Source organism: Macaca nemestrina, chromosome 7 (genome assembly GCF_043159975.1).
Source record: "Macaca nemestrina isolate mMacNem1 chromosome 7, mMacNem.hap1, whole genome shotgun sequence".
Lineage (NCBI taxonomy): Eukaryota > Metazoa > Chordata > Mammalia > Primates > Cercopithecidae > Macaca > Macaca nemestrina.
Genome location: NC_092131.1, coordinates 167,382,691 through 167,397,493, shown reverse-complemented (window position 1 = coordinate 167,397,493; position 14,803 = coordinate 167,382,691). Strand labels below are relative to the sequence as shown.

At 41.6% G+C, this 14,803-nt stretch overlaps 1 long non-coding RNA gene across 1 annotated transcript; it reads left to right on the top strand.

Annotated features, from left to right (window-relative positions):
- The first annotated feature begins 37 nt into the window (after positions 1 to 37).
- Positions 38 to 4,840, top strand: LOC105492940 (uncharacterized). Its single transcript, XR_011625431.1, has 4 exons — positions 38 to 192; positions 1,613 to 1,854; positions 3,242 to 3,429; positions 4,689 to 4,840. It is a non-coding gene; the product is annotated as an uncharacterized lncRNA (long non-coding RNA).
- Positions 4,841 to 14,803: the final 9,963 nt, after the last annotated feature.

The following is a 14,803-nucleotide window of genomic DNA, read 5'->3' as shown; positions in this document are numbered from 1 at the left end:
CGGCGCGAGCAGATGCTGGGCGCCGGCGGAGGCAGCGTGCAGGGCTGGCGCTCAGGCAGGCCGCCCGCGACCTGCGCTCCACCCCACCCTGCTCCCTAATGAGGAGAGAGGAGCTGAACCCAGGCAGCAGCTCCCTGTTGACGCCTTAGGCGTTTCAAAACTAGACTGGCCGGAGCCGATGGAATGTCTTGGGTGGGCCATTCTGAGAAATCCAATGTTCTTGCCTAGGCTATGTTTAGAATCCAGAAAGTCACTTCAATTACCCCACTTTCCTTACAAATCCAATCCGCTTCTTACCTCTCACTCCACCTTCCAGCCTCCCCGCCACTCCACATGCCCCAGAATTTTTCTGCTAAATCCACTCCCCAGTCCACTCCACGGTAGAACTGGGAACTGGAGTAAATTACCACCCCGGCCTCTAAATTAGGAAAAGGAAATCGACTCAGTCTCAGGGAATTTTAGGGGCTGGAAGTCTAATTTTTTGACGTGAAGCAACACTTCCGTGTCCTTATAGGAGATTATGGCCTGGCCGGCCAGCCCCATGCCCGTAATCTTTTGACCGTTTGATCTCCTGCTTACACTGGACTGGGACAGAGCAGCCCAGTGATTCATTCTGAGATTGCACCCTCTAGATATGTCAGGGAGGAGAGGAAAAAGAAGGAAAAACAGTAGCTAGATACTGTGGGTCAGAAAGCCCAATTTTGCAATTGCTCTTTAAAATCAGACTCATGACAACACTCCTTTGGAGGTATTAGTCCCTTCCAGGGACAGAAGCATATTTTGGGTCATGGAGAAGAGCATTTTGCAGGTTATAATAGAGATTCTGCCAGAAAATTTAACAACTCTGAAGTCTGCTTGCTGGATTAATTTTTAGGGTATATTTTTCCCCTAGTTTTATTAGGGTACAAATACAAATTGTATCTATTTGCAGTATACAGTATTTTGATATATTTATGCCAAAGCTTTAAATATCCAAGAGAGATGTTAGGATGACATTTAGAAGGGTAAAGGGTTATCTCTATTTTGTGGATATTCTTGGCTTGGTTTTTAAAGTGGTTGGGATTATTTTCCCCAAATTTTCTAATTTTCTAATCCTTCTAACATGTCTGCCTAACCCAATTTCTTTTTTCTTTCTTCTTTTTTTTTTTTTTTTTTTGAGATGGAGTTTTTCTCTTGTCTCCCAGGCTGGGTTGCAGTGGTACAATCTCGGCTCACTGCAACCTCCACCTCCTGGGTTCAAGCAATTCTCCAGCCTCAGCCACCCAAGAAGCTGGAATTACAGTCACCTGCCACCATGCCAGGCTAATTTTTGTATTTTTAGTAGAGACAGGGTTTCACTATGTTGCCCAGGCTGGTCTCGAACTCCTGACCTCAGGGGATCCCCCACCTCGGCCTCCCAAAGTGCTGGAATTACAGACTTGAGCCACAGCACCCAGCCCCAATTTCTACTTATTGTTTTTCTCTGCTTCTATCTAGACCATCCATTTCTCTAAGACTCAATGATATGTCATAGAAGATCTTTGGTCAAATGTCAGACTTATATCTTACAGATCCCAGAGTAGGGAGTAAGCACTAAAGCTTCTAAAATGCTCTCACTCACACGCTTCATCAGTGCAAATGACAGGTTGAAAGACCAAGAGCTTTTGGATTCTACATGGACTTCTTTGAAGGGAGACTTGAGCTCATCCTGCTGGCCTCTGCCCTCTGCCAACCTCCCAGGACTCCTGACTGGCCCTATGCTGGAAACCAACCATACAAGATGAATGTCTTGCCAAGCTGGATGTGGAAGCCTATTTGGTCCTTTGAAGGTTAATGATCAATCCAGACCACAAATGGATGACTGTCAAACCTGTGGTAGGCTAATGGCATATGTTTCAGGACTGAGAACTCATTAACAGTCCCCTGCCCCCTTGTCTACTCCTAATGATTGGCCTCCACCTCCACTAATACTCAGCCCTTCCCTTGGCCCTTGACTTTTTCTCTGCTTCAACTCCAGGCTTTCTCTCTCTCTTTCTCTCCTCTCTCTCTCTCTCTCTCTTGAGCCTCGGCTTCCCACTCTAATTTCAAGACACAGAACCCCTTCTTATCTACCCGAAGCTACAGTTGGTCATTGGTATCATGGAAAACAGGAGCTGACTATGCCTTAAAAATCATTTATTGCCATGATTTTTAATCAATGTTTAAAGGAGCCTTGAGATTCCTTGGTGGCAAGCTAGAGAGGCCATCGAATATGTGTATGTGTGATAAGTACTCATAGCAGTGAATATTTGGAAAGCAGAGGCTCCAAAAGTCCCTTATGCACACATGCATACTTAATCAGAACAAAGGACTGGTATTTGTTTTATGTATTGGGGTACTTCATTTTTTGATTCTTTTTTTTTAAAAAGATTCTGTTATTTAAAGAAAATAATTTGAATATCACAGTGATCCCATCCTGCCCCTTCATTATCTGCAGGGGTGCCCCTGAGTGTCCCCAGGTGAGATCTCCATGCCTACATTACTGTACACAGAATAACTCTCTCCTGGTTCCAGTCCCAAATAAAGAGGACAGAGCCTCATGAGTCTATCTGGGCCAAGGTGGGTTATTGCCAAGAATAACCTGGCATCAGGGGATTCAAACTCTTTGCCTTCAAGCTCTGGCATTCCAGTAAGGGCTGACTTGGAACTGTCACAGAGAAACTGAGCAGGCGGGGACAGTAAATGCAGTCTAGCACTTGTTTGGAACTAGAGCATGGCTCAAAAATGATCACAATGAATAAACCTTGCTAGCAGCTTTCTTTAAATAAATATACACACAATGCTAAATCCTTTTGCATTAGGACTTGAATTTGGTGTACATTCTTGGATACCTAAGAATCTCCCAATACTGCTCTAGCTTGTAACTGTTTTTTTCAGAAAGAGTATTTCCTCAGATGTCTAGATGTCTGTATATAAGTGAACATAATTACTATTTTTAAGAGGAGGATGCCTATGTTCTTCACGCTTGTAATACCTCCAAGAAACTTACAGAGAACACTATGTATTCCTACATGAGATTAAATTGCAATCCCTAAGGGGGAATCCCAGACTCACTCTGGATCAACAGTAGTTGCTAATGTGTTTAATGCAGACTACGAGAATAACAATGATCATATTAATACTATTTATGGAGCACTTCTATGTACCAGATGCAATGCTATGTACTGTGTATATAATCTTCACAATATTTACATGAGACAGATTCTCTATTCTTATTCTACAGAAAAGAACACTGATGCTAATGTTTGAGAATAAGCATATCTAAAGTTAAAGCTTCAATGTGGCAGGAATGGGAATCAAGCAAAATTCGTCTGACTCCAAAATGAATATTCTCAGTTGCAATGCTAAATACTGTTATGCTGCTCCTACTGGAATGTGGGACACAGACCTCACTAAATGGTGGTGACCAAGGTGAGAGAATGAGAGGACGGACAATAACCTTATCTGGAGTTAAGCTTCCCTAGGCTTCTACTCTCAATACCAAGAGATTCCTTTCTCAACTAATAATGATGCGATGAAGTGCAGCATGAGCTCAAGAGATTTATTTTGGATCAATGAGTCCCTTAACATGTCCTACTGAAACAGTCAGATATCTAAGGCATTGCTCAGACCCAGCTGCCAGTAACCTGCCTTTGAGCCACTAAGCCATAAAAGAAAAAGATCCCAACCCACACGCGCTAGGAGACACCCAAGCCAAATCAAGTAGAAACAAGAGACTCAAGAAATATGGATGGCATGTGAATAGCTCATATATTCAGCTGTTGTGCATTGAGTACATCATTTAGTGCTGAGCTTTGGCATTCCAATGTACCTCCTTCCCCTCCCCACACCCATCCCTCCCCATCAACCAGTTGTCTGACCAACTGCAGAGACAACTGGCTGGTCTCTCTCTCTCGCTCTCTCCCCATTTTTATATATGTATATATTTGACTCTGAATACACACTATATGTAATTTTTACTTAACCATCACGGAAGAGTAGCCTTTATGGTAGGTAACTAATGACCTCATTTCTTAGGAGATGAAAGAAGGAACACATACACCTACCCCTCTGCACACTAACTGTCCTGGGGTCAGGGCGTTATCCTAGTGGGGTCCATTTAGAGGTAGTATAGATCAGTGAATCACAGATTTTAAAGTACAAAAAAAGTCCCCTTGGGATTTTATTAAAATGCAGAGTCTTACTTATTTGGTGGGTCCTGGGATTCTGCATTTCAATCAGACATCCAGGTAATGCCACTGGGGTTGTCTGAGGATCATACTTTGAATAGAAAAGGACTAAAATAAGAAAAAGAAGATGATAGTGACCAGAGGAACATTGGGCGAAAGGGGAGGAAGGAAAGTTCCTTAAAAGACACTCCTGACTCACTACAAAAAAAAGGGAGAGTAAGAGATGGGAGATTGGGGGCTCTGCCTTATCTTGACAGAACTATGTCTAAGAGAACTGCAGGAATCTAAGCCTCAGAATTTGTTGGCTAATTCAGGAATGTCTTGATCCTATATGGGTTATTATCATGGAATGACCATAAGAATGTTTCTCAATCCTGGCTGTGTTTTAGAATTACTAGAGTGTTAAAAACATATTCATGCTATGTTTCTATCAAAAGCAATCTTAATATCTGGAAGCAGAGTCCTAGCTTCAAGTTTGTTTGTTTGTTTGAATCTCTCCAGGTGGAGAACCCTTGGTCTAACTGGTCCATGTGGCAGAGTATTCTGCATTTTAAAAGCCTGGATTAAAGAAGTTCGTAGCTGAATCATACTCTGGCTGGGACAGGGCTAATCCAGAAGTTTGATTCAGAGCAACAAATTGCCCTACTTAGGTGAAAAACTGAAACTTGGACATTTTTCAATTTGGGGATTGCTGTATTCTACTTGCAGATGGTTTTCAGAGTGATACCAGGTGGACTCATGAATAGAACATTCTCAGCCCAAGTCTGGTCACAAACCAGATATGGATGTTACATGATTTATTATAAGGAACTGGCTTATCCCATTATAAAGGCTGAGAAGTCCCAAGATCTGCAGAGGCCAAGCTGGTGACCCAGGACAAACATTGGTTGTTCCAGTCCCAGCCTGAAGGCCTGAGAACCAGGAGAGCCAATGGTGTAAGTTCCAGTCTGAATGTGAGTCTAACGGCAGGAGAAGACCAATGTCTCAGTGCAGAGAAGGCAGAGAGAGCTTGAATCTCCCTTTCTCATCTTTTTAATCCATTCCTGCCTCCAATGGATTGGAGAGGGCAATCTGCTTTACTCAATCCACTGATTCAAATGGTAATCTCATCCAAAAACACCCTTGCAGACACACCCAGAATAATGTTTGACCAAATACCTGGACACCCTGTGACCCAGTGAAGATGACACATCAAATTAACTATCACCTCATAGGATCTCATGGAAAGATGATTTAGAGTCAGCTCTACTACTCACTATTCATTAAGAGAGGCTGTCAGGGAAGACAGCGCAGTTTGCAACTAGACTGAAATTTAAGCATTATCTCAGGCTGGGCGTGGTAACTCATGCCTGTAATCCTAGCACTTTGGGAGGCTAAAGCCGGTAGATCATCTGAGGTCAGGAGTTGGAGACCAGCCTGGCTAATTTGGTGAAACCCTGTCTCTACTAAAAATACAAAAATTAGCCAGGTGTGGTGGCAGGCGCCTGTAATCCCAGCTACTTGGGAGGCCGAAGCAGGAGAATCACTGGCACCTGGGAGGTGGAGAGTGCAGTGAGCCGAGATTACGCCATTGCACTCTAGCCTGAGTGACAGAGTGAGACTCTGTCTCAAAATAACAATAATAATTATCTCAAGCACTATCTTTAAATATCTTCCAACAGCAGTTATCAAATAACGTGTGTATGTATATATTCCACCACTCCCTTAATTTGGTACAGCTTCTAGAATATCATTATAAAACCCATGAGCCCTCTGCTGTAGTGAGAATCCCTGGATGTTGTTCATGCCCTGTTTATTCTTTCACATTCCCCTCCCCATTCTCCATCTAAATCTTACCAGTCCTCTAAGGCCAGCTTATATTTCACCTTCTTCATAACACATGTGCTGCTAGCCACTCCAGCTCATGATAATCTCTGTTTCTTTAGGTTTCATGGCTCTTACTACCTGTTATAAGGCTTTCTTGCCACTTTATTACATACTATCTAATATTTCTTGTACTGAGGCTGGAAGTCAGAACAATTAAAAGTTGGTACATTGGTGTCATATATACCTAGGTTCAAATCTGACTTTGCTATTTATTAGTTATATAGCCCTGGGTGGGTATTTACCTTCTCTGATTTTCAAGCTGTGCATTAGTAGAATGAGAATGACAATGCACAAGTCAAACTCATAGAAGCAGAGAGTAAAATGGTGGTTGCCAAGTGCCGAGGAGAGGGGAAGATGGGGAGATGTTGGTTGCAGGGTTAAAAAAAAGAATGCCGTTGGGCGCGGTGGCTCACACCTGTAATCCCAGCACTTTGGAAGGCCGAGGCAGGCAGATCACAAGGTCAGGAATTCAAGACCAGCCTGGTGGCCAACATAGTGAAACCCTGTCTCTACTAAAAATACAAAAATTAGCTGGGCATGATGGCGCACACCTCTAGTCCCAGCTACACGGGAGGCTGAGGCAGGAGAATCGCTTGAACCTGGGAGGCGCAGGTTGCAGTGAGCTGAGATCGCGCCACTGCACTCCAGCTTGAGGGACAGAGCAAGACTTTGTGTCAAAAAAAAAAAAAAAAAAAGAAGGTCCTGGCTTGCAGAGAAATAGTGTGAGGTTAAATGAATGAGAGTAATGAGAATAACTGTATTTCATCTGTGACTCACATGGTCCTATTTCAGAGTTGTGTGATGAACAATGAACACAGTCCAGTAAAAAAATATTAACTTCAAAATAACTCAGATTTTTAACTTTTACCTTTCTTTATACCTGGATGGAATATATAGTTCACAACAAACCCTTTATAATCCTCTGTCTTTTTCCATACACTTTTCTTATGTCCCACAACTGCTCAGAACTTTCTTTTCTTGCCTTCCAAGTAACCTCTCTCCCAGCCCCAGAAGGCAAGAGTCTTGCGTTCTTATCTCTACCCCTTTCTTCTCCCCTCTCGAGGTCTCTGTGTCTGGCCATTCCTGCAAAGTTGCAGAACAATACAGTCAGATCTGGCAAAGGCTAATACTCTCCCACACACACTCAGAGGATGAGAAAGAGGGAAAGACCAACAGAGGGAAAATACCAGACATGTGTTATTTTTGTTCTGCCATATGTGTAAAGAATTTAGAGGCACCTGGCACATAGTACAAGCCCCTCAAAGGGCAGCTACTACTGTTTTATTACTATATCATATCACAGAATAAGATCAGAATTACATTTCTTTTCTTTACAAATATATATTCTGCTCACAGACTTACTGGACTGTGCTCACTGTTCATCATGCAACTTTGAAATAGGACCGTGTGAATCACAGATAAAATGCAGTTATGCTCTCATTATTGCAAGCTCTTTAAAGGAAAGAACTTTAGAACTTTTTTTTATACTTTTATATAACTCTCTACCAGTGCTGCCCAATATAACTTTCTGCAATGATGGAAATGGTCTACCATCTCTGCTGTCCAATATGGTAGCCACCAGCTACATGTGACCATTGAGTACTTGAAACATAGCTAGTGCAAGTCAGAAACTGATTTTTGTATTTTATAGAATGTATTTAATTTACATTACAAGTTCCATGTGGCCAGTGACTACCACATTGGACAGAGCAGATAACACCTACCACAGTACCTCCCACAAAGTAGATACTCAGTAACGTTTACTGACTGGATGGATGATAGGTGACTAAATGAACCAAACTGTAAATAATACAGTTACAGTGCTGATATTTGTACAAGTAGATAATTTTGCAAGCTACTTTCCTGTTGCTATAGGCTCTGGAGTAGTTTTCTTGCCACAGGAAAGACTAGCAAATGCTAAAACAGATAAGCAAGATTCTATATTTAGGTCTCATTTTTTCTTTGCTTAGTATAAATTCATTCTGACTCGAGGTCAGCCTCCTTTGTTTTTCAAAAATAAAAAAAAAAACCTGTAATGTACATGTTTTATTTAATGGTGAGTTCTCGTTATGACATTTCCCTTCAGGAATGAAAGAGGAAGAGATCAGTTATTGTCAATGCAGCCACAAGCAAATTCAGCCATCTTCCTCGACACTGAAGAGAAATGTCAAAAAAGATTAATCATGCATTAAAGACGCATGGACATGTTTTACCTCTCATATATTGAAGGACTGTGACATATTTAAATATTTGTTGACCATTATTAGATAGTCAAGAGCTTGGCAGCATCGAAGTAACGTTTATAGTAGTAGCTCTATGATCTCACCCATCTTAAAACAAAGACGGAAATATTTCATTGACAATTCATCTGAATGGTAGTTTGGTTCTTTGGGGGTTTTTTGTTTTGTGTGTTTCTGTTTTGTTTTTGTCTTGTTTTTGACACAGGGTCTCACTCTGTCACACAGGCTGGAGTGCGGTGACACAATCATGGCTCACTGCAGCCTCAAACTACTAGGGCTCAAGAAATCCTCCCACCTTAGCCTCCAGAGTAGCTGGGACTACAGGTGCACATTACCATGCCTGGCTAATTTTTGTGGGGTTTTTTTTGTTTTGTTTTGTTTTGTTTTGTTTTGTTTTGTTTTGTTTTTTGTAGAGATGTGGTCTCACTATGTTGCCCAGGCTGGTCCTAAACTCCTGGGCTCAAGCGGTCCTCTCCCCTCAGCTTCCTAAAATGCTGGGATTGCAAGTGTGAGCCACCACACCTGACTGGTAGCTGTTTTTAAGAACATTGATCCTTTTAAAAAAATCTTTGTATTGTTGAATTTGCTTCTTCATCATTTTGTGTTTTTAAAGCATCACATTTGAACAAGGCCTTATTGTTTTAGATCCATGTCTTCTTCCTAGAGTGACAGTTAAAAAACCAAGATAGATGACGTCATAAGGAGATGATGAAGGATGGGGAGAGAGGAGGAACGTGATCTTCAACCTGAACAGAGGAGTTCAGGTCTTAAACACAGTGTCACCCCACAACATTTTACTAAGTGAAATGCACCAATATTGTGTGATTTCACTTAAATGAAATATCTAGAACGGACAAATTCATAGGCAGAAAGCAGATTGGAGGTTACCAGGGACCTAGGGTGAATGACATGTGAGGAGTTATTACTCTATGAGTACAGAGTTTCTGCTTGGAGTGATTACAAAGTTTTGGAAATAGATAATGGTGATGGCTGCACAATATTGTGAATGTAGTTAATGCCACTGAATTGTACACTTAAAAATGGCTTAGATGGCGAATTTTGTGTTATATATATTTATCATAATTTTCAAAAACAAAATTGGTAGTTCAGTAAATCTCACATAAAAGAAAAATAGCACTTGGAGAGGCCAACAGCCAAGTTTAACCCCAAGTGTTTAGCCCAGCAAACTAATAATAAAAACCTCTAACAGCAGGACTTTGATTTTGACAACTAACATCCTATAAGGAAATAAGACTGTCCTCCAAACAACTGCAATGAAATAATAACCAATGACATAAATCAGAGGCAGAGGAAGGGATGGCAATAGGGTTTGAGGAAGGCTGCTGGAGGGCACACTTCACCTTTGGGTGATATAGTAGAGTACAACTCGATCCTCCCACGAACATCTCATGGGGCCACTGGCAGAAAAAGAATGATGGGCTGGAATCAGTGAACTGACTTAATGTGGCATTTCTTGAGTGGCGTGTGGCTGTACTGTGATATTAGTACTAGAAAGGACTCTCAGCGCCATTTTTTCATTTCTTTAACTTGAAACAGGACCATAATTAAGCCATCTCAAGCTGAGAACTTACACTTTTTCCAAAGAGTTCCAAAGTGATCCCAGGAGTATCTTTTTTTTTTTTTTTTTTGAGACAGGATCTTGCTATGTCGTCTGGGCTTGAGTGCAGTGGCACGATCATGGCTCACTGCAGCCTCAGTCTCTTGGGTTCAATTGATCCTCCCACCTCAGCCTCCTGAGAAGCAAGAATTATGAGTGTGTGTCACCACACCTGGCTAATTTTTGTTCTTTTTGTAGAGATGGAGTTTCGCCATATTGCCCAGGCTGGTCTTGAACTCCTGGGCTCAAGCAATCTGCCCACCTCGACCTCCCAAAGTCCTGGGATTCCAGGCATGAGCCACTGCACCCGGTCCCATGGATGTCTAATCCACATCTCCTAGATGGGAATTTACACTGTTCCTTTTGATCTGACTAACTAGAAGTAGACAGGAAGCCACCATCCGTTTGTTGCTAACCTCTTAAGTTTCCCATCTGTCTTTCACAACCCAGATCCTGGAAATGGCTAAGGTGCTTCAAGAAGGGGGTAACTCATAGTGACTTGCATTTCCTGTAAGTAGCAACCAGGGTTCAGGCAGGAAAGCACAGCCAAAATGATTATTACTGGAATAACTAATTGAATATAGGAATGAGACGATACACAAGTTTGTGAGGATCTGAGTAAAGTCCGGAAGCAAGAGTCAGACGAGCAGAGCAAGTGTCACCAACCGTGCAGCTGAAGCGCTGACATGAATGGACATGTCAGGTCTTGCAGGGAAATCTGAGAAGCCAGGCACGTCTAGCTGGCAGAGTAAGGCTATAAAGGAGGAGCTCATGGAGAGGTCTAAGGGAGGCCGTGCTGCCTCCCTGCCACTATGTGGACCACGACCAAGAACTGTGGAAGGCCTGTGGTACCACTGTTGGTCAGCAAGGCCAGAGGCAGAGAAAATGACCCAGAAGCAGAGCAGAAGAATGCAAAGACCAGCTGGAACCCGCCAGACATCTCTGATTCTACCCATTACCATAATGACCACACAACCTTCTATGAGTAACAACCGCTGCTTTCCTTCTGTCTTCCAAATCTCACACGGTTTCTCCTTTGACCAACTCTAACTCTGAACATGTAGGTACCAGCTAACCAAGTTGAAATGGCATAACGTAGCATAGCACACAATCTGTTTTGCACTTAATGTCTAGATTTAAGCTTAAATCAAGGCATTGAAAATGTTCCTTAAATCTAAATGAAAATCATTTTATTCATCCTATTCTTACTCTATTCAGGTGAATAAAATATTGAAAATGGTCTCTTAAAAATCATGGGTATTTCACTTTTTCCCTGCTAACACTGTTCATTTACTTCATGGTAATTGATGGTAGAAAAAGACAGCACTTTGTTACTTCCCATCACATCAGGCTGAGTTACAAGACTATCATTCCACATTTTCAGTTCAATTGTAAAGCATTATCTATCAACAAATTGAGCAGTTTCTAAATTGGCTGTCTTTACATAATGTCTAACACCCAGAAGTATTGTTTGCAGTGATAAAAGCTTGGAAACAACCAAAATATCCATCATTAGGAGAGTGGTTAAATAAATTATGGAACAAACATGCAGTGGAATACTATACAGCCTTTGGGAAAATAAGGCACAGCACTGATTATGAAACCTTCATAATGTTTTCTGTTAGGTGAAAAAGGTAATGTGAAAACAGCGTATGTGGTACCATTAAACAAAGGGGTGAGTAAAATACATAGATGCATATATGCACATATAATGTGTCTTCTCTCCAGAGAAAGTGAATGGGAATGGAGGGGGAGAAAGAATGTATAATCTTTGAATTTTGTGCCATATGTTTGTGTTTCTTACTAGATAAATGGGTGGATAGATAGATAGATAGATACACGATAGATAATTGATAGACGGATGGATAGATAGACAGAGGTAGATAGACCCATATATTAACAATGGTCTACTCTCTGATATAGTATAACCTGGCTTATTTTACCTTCAAGTCCTCTGCTTTTGGCATCAAGAATGCCCAGGAGAAAAAAATGTTATCATAATCTGTATCATAATTAGAAAACCAAATTTACATATTGGGTCAATGTACCAAAGTGCACACATAGAAAAACGTGGAAAAAATGTACTACTTCCTCTGTTCTGCTTCATTTCTTTCCTCAACATAACCAATATTTTTGTATATGTTTGTATATTTTGTCACATGAATTTAGAGATGATGCAAATTACCTGTTATAAGTGATTCTTCTTCGAGACACCACCTATTCTGAACTACGGAAAGAACTTCCTTGCTCTGATCATCAGAACCAGTTATTATGGGGGGAGAATATTGTTACTAATCTAGGTCCGTTAAGAGGCTTATTCTGCTCCCTCTACTTTTCCTGGACCACCTGCTACAGGAAGATTGGATTTGCTGTTTCTCCTTCGTAATTCATTTCCTCTGTCTAAATTACATTTCCCTGTTTCATTCCACCCAGATGTATGACAGGTGATCAACTTCTGAACTCCCTCATCCAATAGCCACATGTTCTTCTTGAATGTAGCTGTCCAAGGTTAGAAGCAAACTGCATTTTTGCACAAGATCCTACTCTTGTGCGTTATAAATCAGAGCTTCAAGAGAGGAGTTGGGTCAGTATGGGCTTTAGGTTAGTACTGATTTCCTGGGAACTGAGAAGAGCTTCTCTCTTACATAGGCTCTGTCTCTCCCTTTCTATTTCCTTCTGGCCCTTTATTAGCTAATGTCCATATTCAATATATTTGGCAGTGATCACCACAACCAGGGAACAAGGGCTTTCTCCTTTGGTACTACATCAACCATCTCCTGATTAGTACGCAGAATTAAAGGCACTAAAAATTGTTACACTGGCATTTAAAAAAATAGTTATTAGATTTATTTCTTACAAGAAAGTAAGAAAGACTTTGCCTTTGTTTCTTGCCATGGTCTGCCTGTATGCAAAAGGACACCCACTCTTCATGAATCCCATTCGTGGCTCTTCCACTAGCACTGCACGACCCTCTCAGTTGCTTGATGAAGAACAGCACCTTGGAGATGAGGATTGTATTTGACATATCCATGCAGCTGCATCTTCGATTCTCAATCCAATCTATAGCTGCTTCTTATTAGCAGTGTGAGACGCTGACTTACTACAGCTGTCTCCATTAGGGATGGCTTATGTAGAGATCATTAAAAAATAGATGAGACTGATGCTCTGACCACCAGCATTAGTATTTTACCACACCTCTCTTCTTCCTCAGAAAGTTTTTGGAGACTAGGGTCTCTCTTCTTCCTCAGAAAGCTTTTGCTCTGACCACCTAATGCTCTGACCACAAATTTGCTCTGACCACCTTTTGCTCTGACCACCAGCATTAGTATTTTACCACACCTCTCTTCTTCCTCAGAAAGCAATACTTATTAGCGACATTACTTAGGGTGAATGTCGCTGGTTTTACACGTCTCTTGTTATGATTTCTTTTTCTTAACCTATTCCAACTGCACTAGGTTTCTGGTTCTCCTTCTAACTCAGGGCTTTAGCACTACTGTTCCCTCTACCTGGAATGCTTCTCTCTAAAAGAGCCATGTGGCTCATTCTTTCACTTTCTTTAGGATGTTGTTCAAATCCCTCTCCTATTGGCCGCCCTGTTTAATATGACCCCTGCACTTCCTATCCCACTTAATGCTTTATTTTCCTCCAAAGTGCCTCACCTTATATTTTTAATTTTTGTTATTGTATCACTCCAACTTCCAAGAGGGCAGGGATTTTTGTCTCTTTTGTTTGCTCCTATATCCCCTTTGCCTGGCACACAGTAGGCACTCTGGAAGGAAGGAACAACTTAAATGTTGTATTTCCAGTTCTCCTCCCCTTTCTGATGGATGGGCTAACCTCATGCATTGCCCTCAAGACACAAAGGCAGGTCAGCACCAGTACTTCATGGCATTAAGACATGCAGATGGATCAGGAGCCAATACTTATCTATCAACTGCTAGTCTGTTCTAAGCATTTTGTATTTTGACTCATCATTTTGTCTGTCCAGTACCATCACCATCCCATCTCAACCATTTTTTGGAGACTTCGTTCCTTCTTCTGAGAACTTCTCCTTGCCAACTCCATCAGCAAAGCCACCATAAGAGCCTCCATGTTAACACAGAGTGGCTCCAGCTCTTGGGCTGCATTGTTGGGTGCAGGAATAGACCTATCGCTCAAGCTAAACCAAAGACCTGCCTCAGAAAACTTGGAATCCAGACCAGGAGATCCAAACTCAGCCTGGTTGTTCTACTGAGTTGAGAAAATATAAGCCTGGGAGCTGCTATTGGCAAGCCAAGTCTTCCTTCACGGAGACTGGCAAACAAGGAAAGCTGGTCTGCGGCAGAGAGGAACAAGCCTGTAGAGAGGCACAGAGATGTGAGATCAAGTGTAGTCTGGGAGTCCCTGGGAGGCCCTGGGAGTCCCTGATTTCAGTTCATTCGGGAGAGTTAGCTGTACTTCTCTCCTTGAATTTTAAATACCCCTGTGATCCTTATACTGCATTCTCCCATTTTTCTTAAACAAACTAAAGCTAGTTTTCTATCACTTGTTAAGAAAACTTTACTAATTCATTTAATGCTGACAGAAACCCGATGAGGCAGCTCATCTTTTTCTGATTTTGGAGATGAAGAAGACTTGGGAAGGTTATGTTTCCCTCCAGTTGCTGGAGGAAAGTGGCGGAGCTGGGATTTGGTCACAGGCCAGCCTGATTCCAGAGCATGCATTAAGACTTCCATTCTGTCATTCAGTGAAGTCCAGCCATCCTGATGCTTTGTCTGTTAAAAATGGTTTATTTATTATGGAGTTTTTACACATACAAAGTAGAGAGAATTGTACAATAATTCCCCATGTGCTTATCAATCAGCTTCAATCATTATCCACATTCAGCAGTCTTGTTTCTTGAAGGCCTTTTA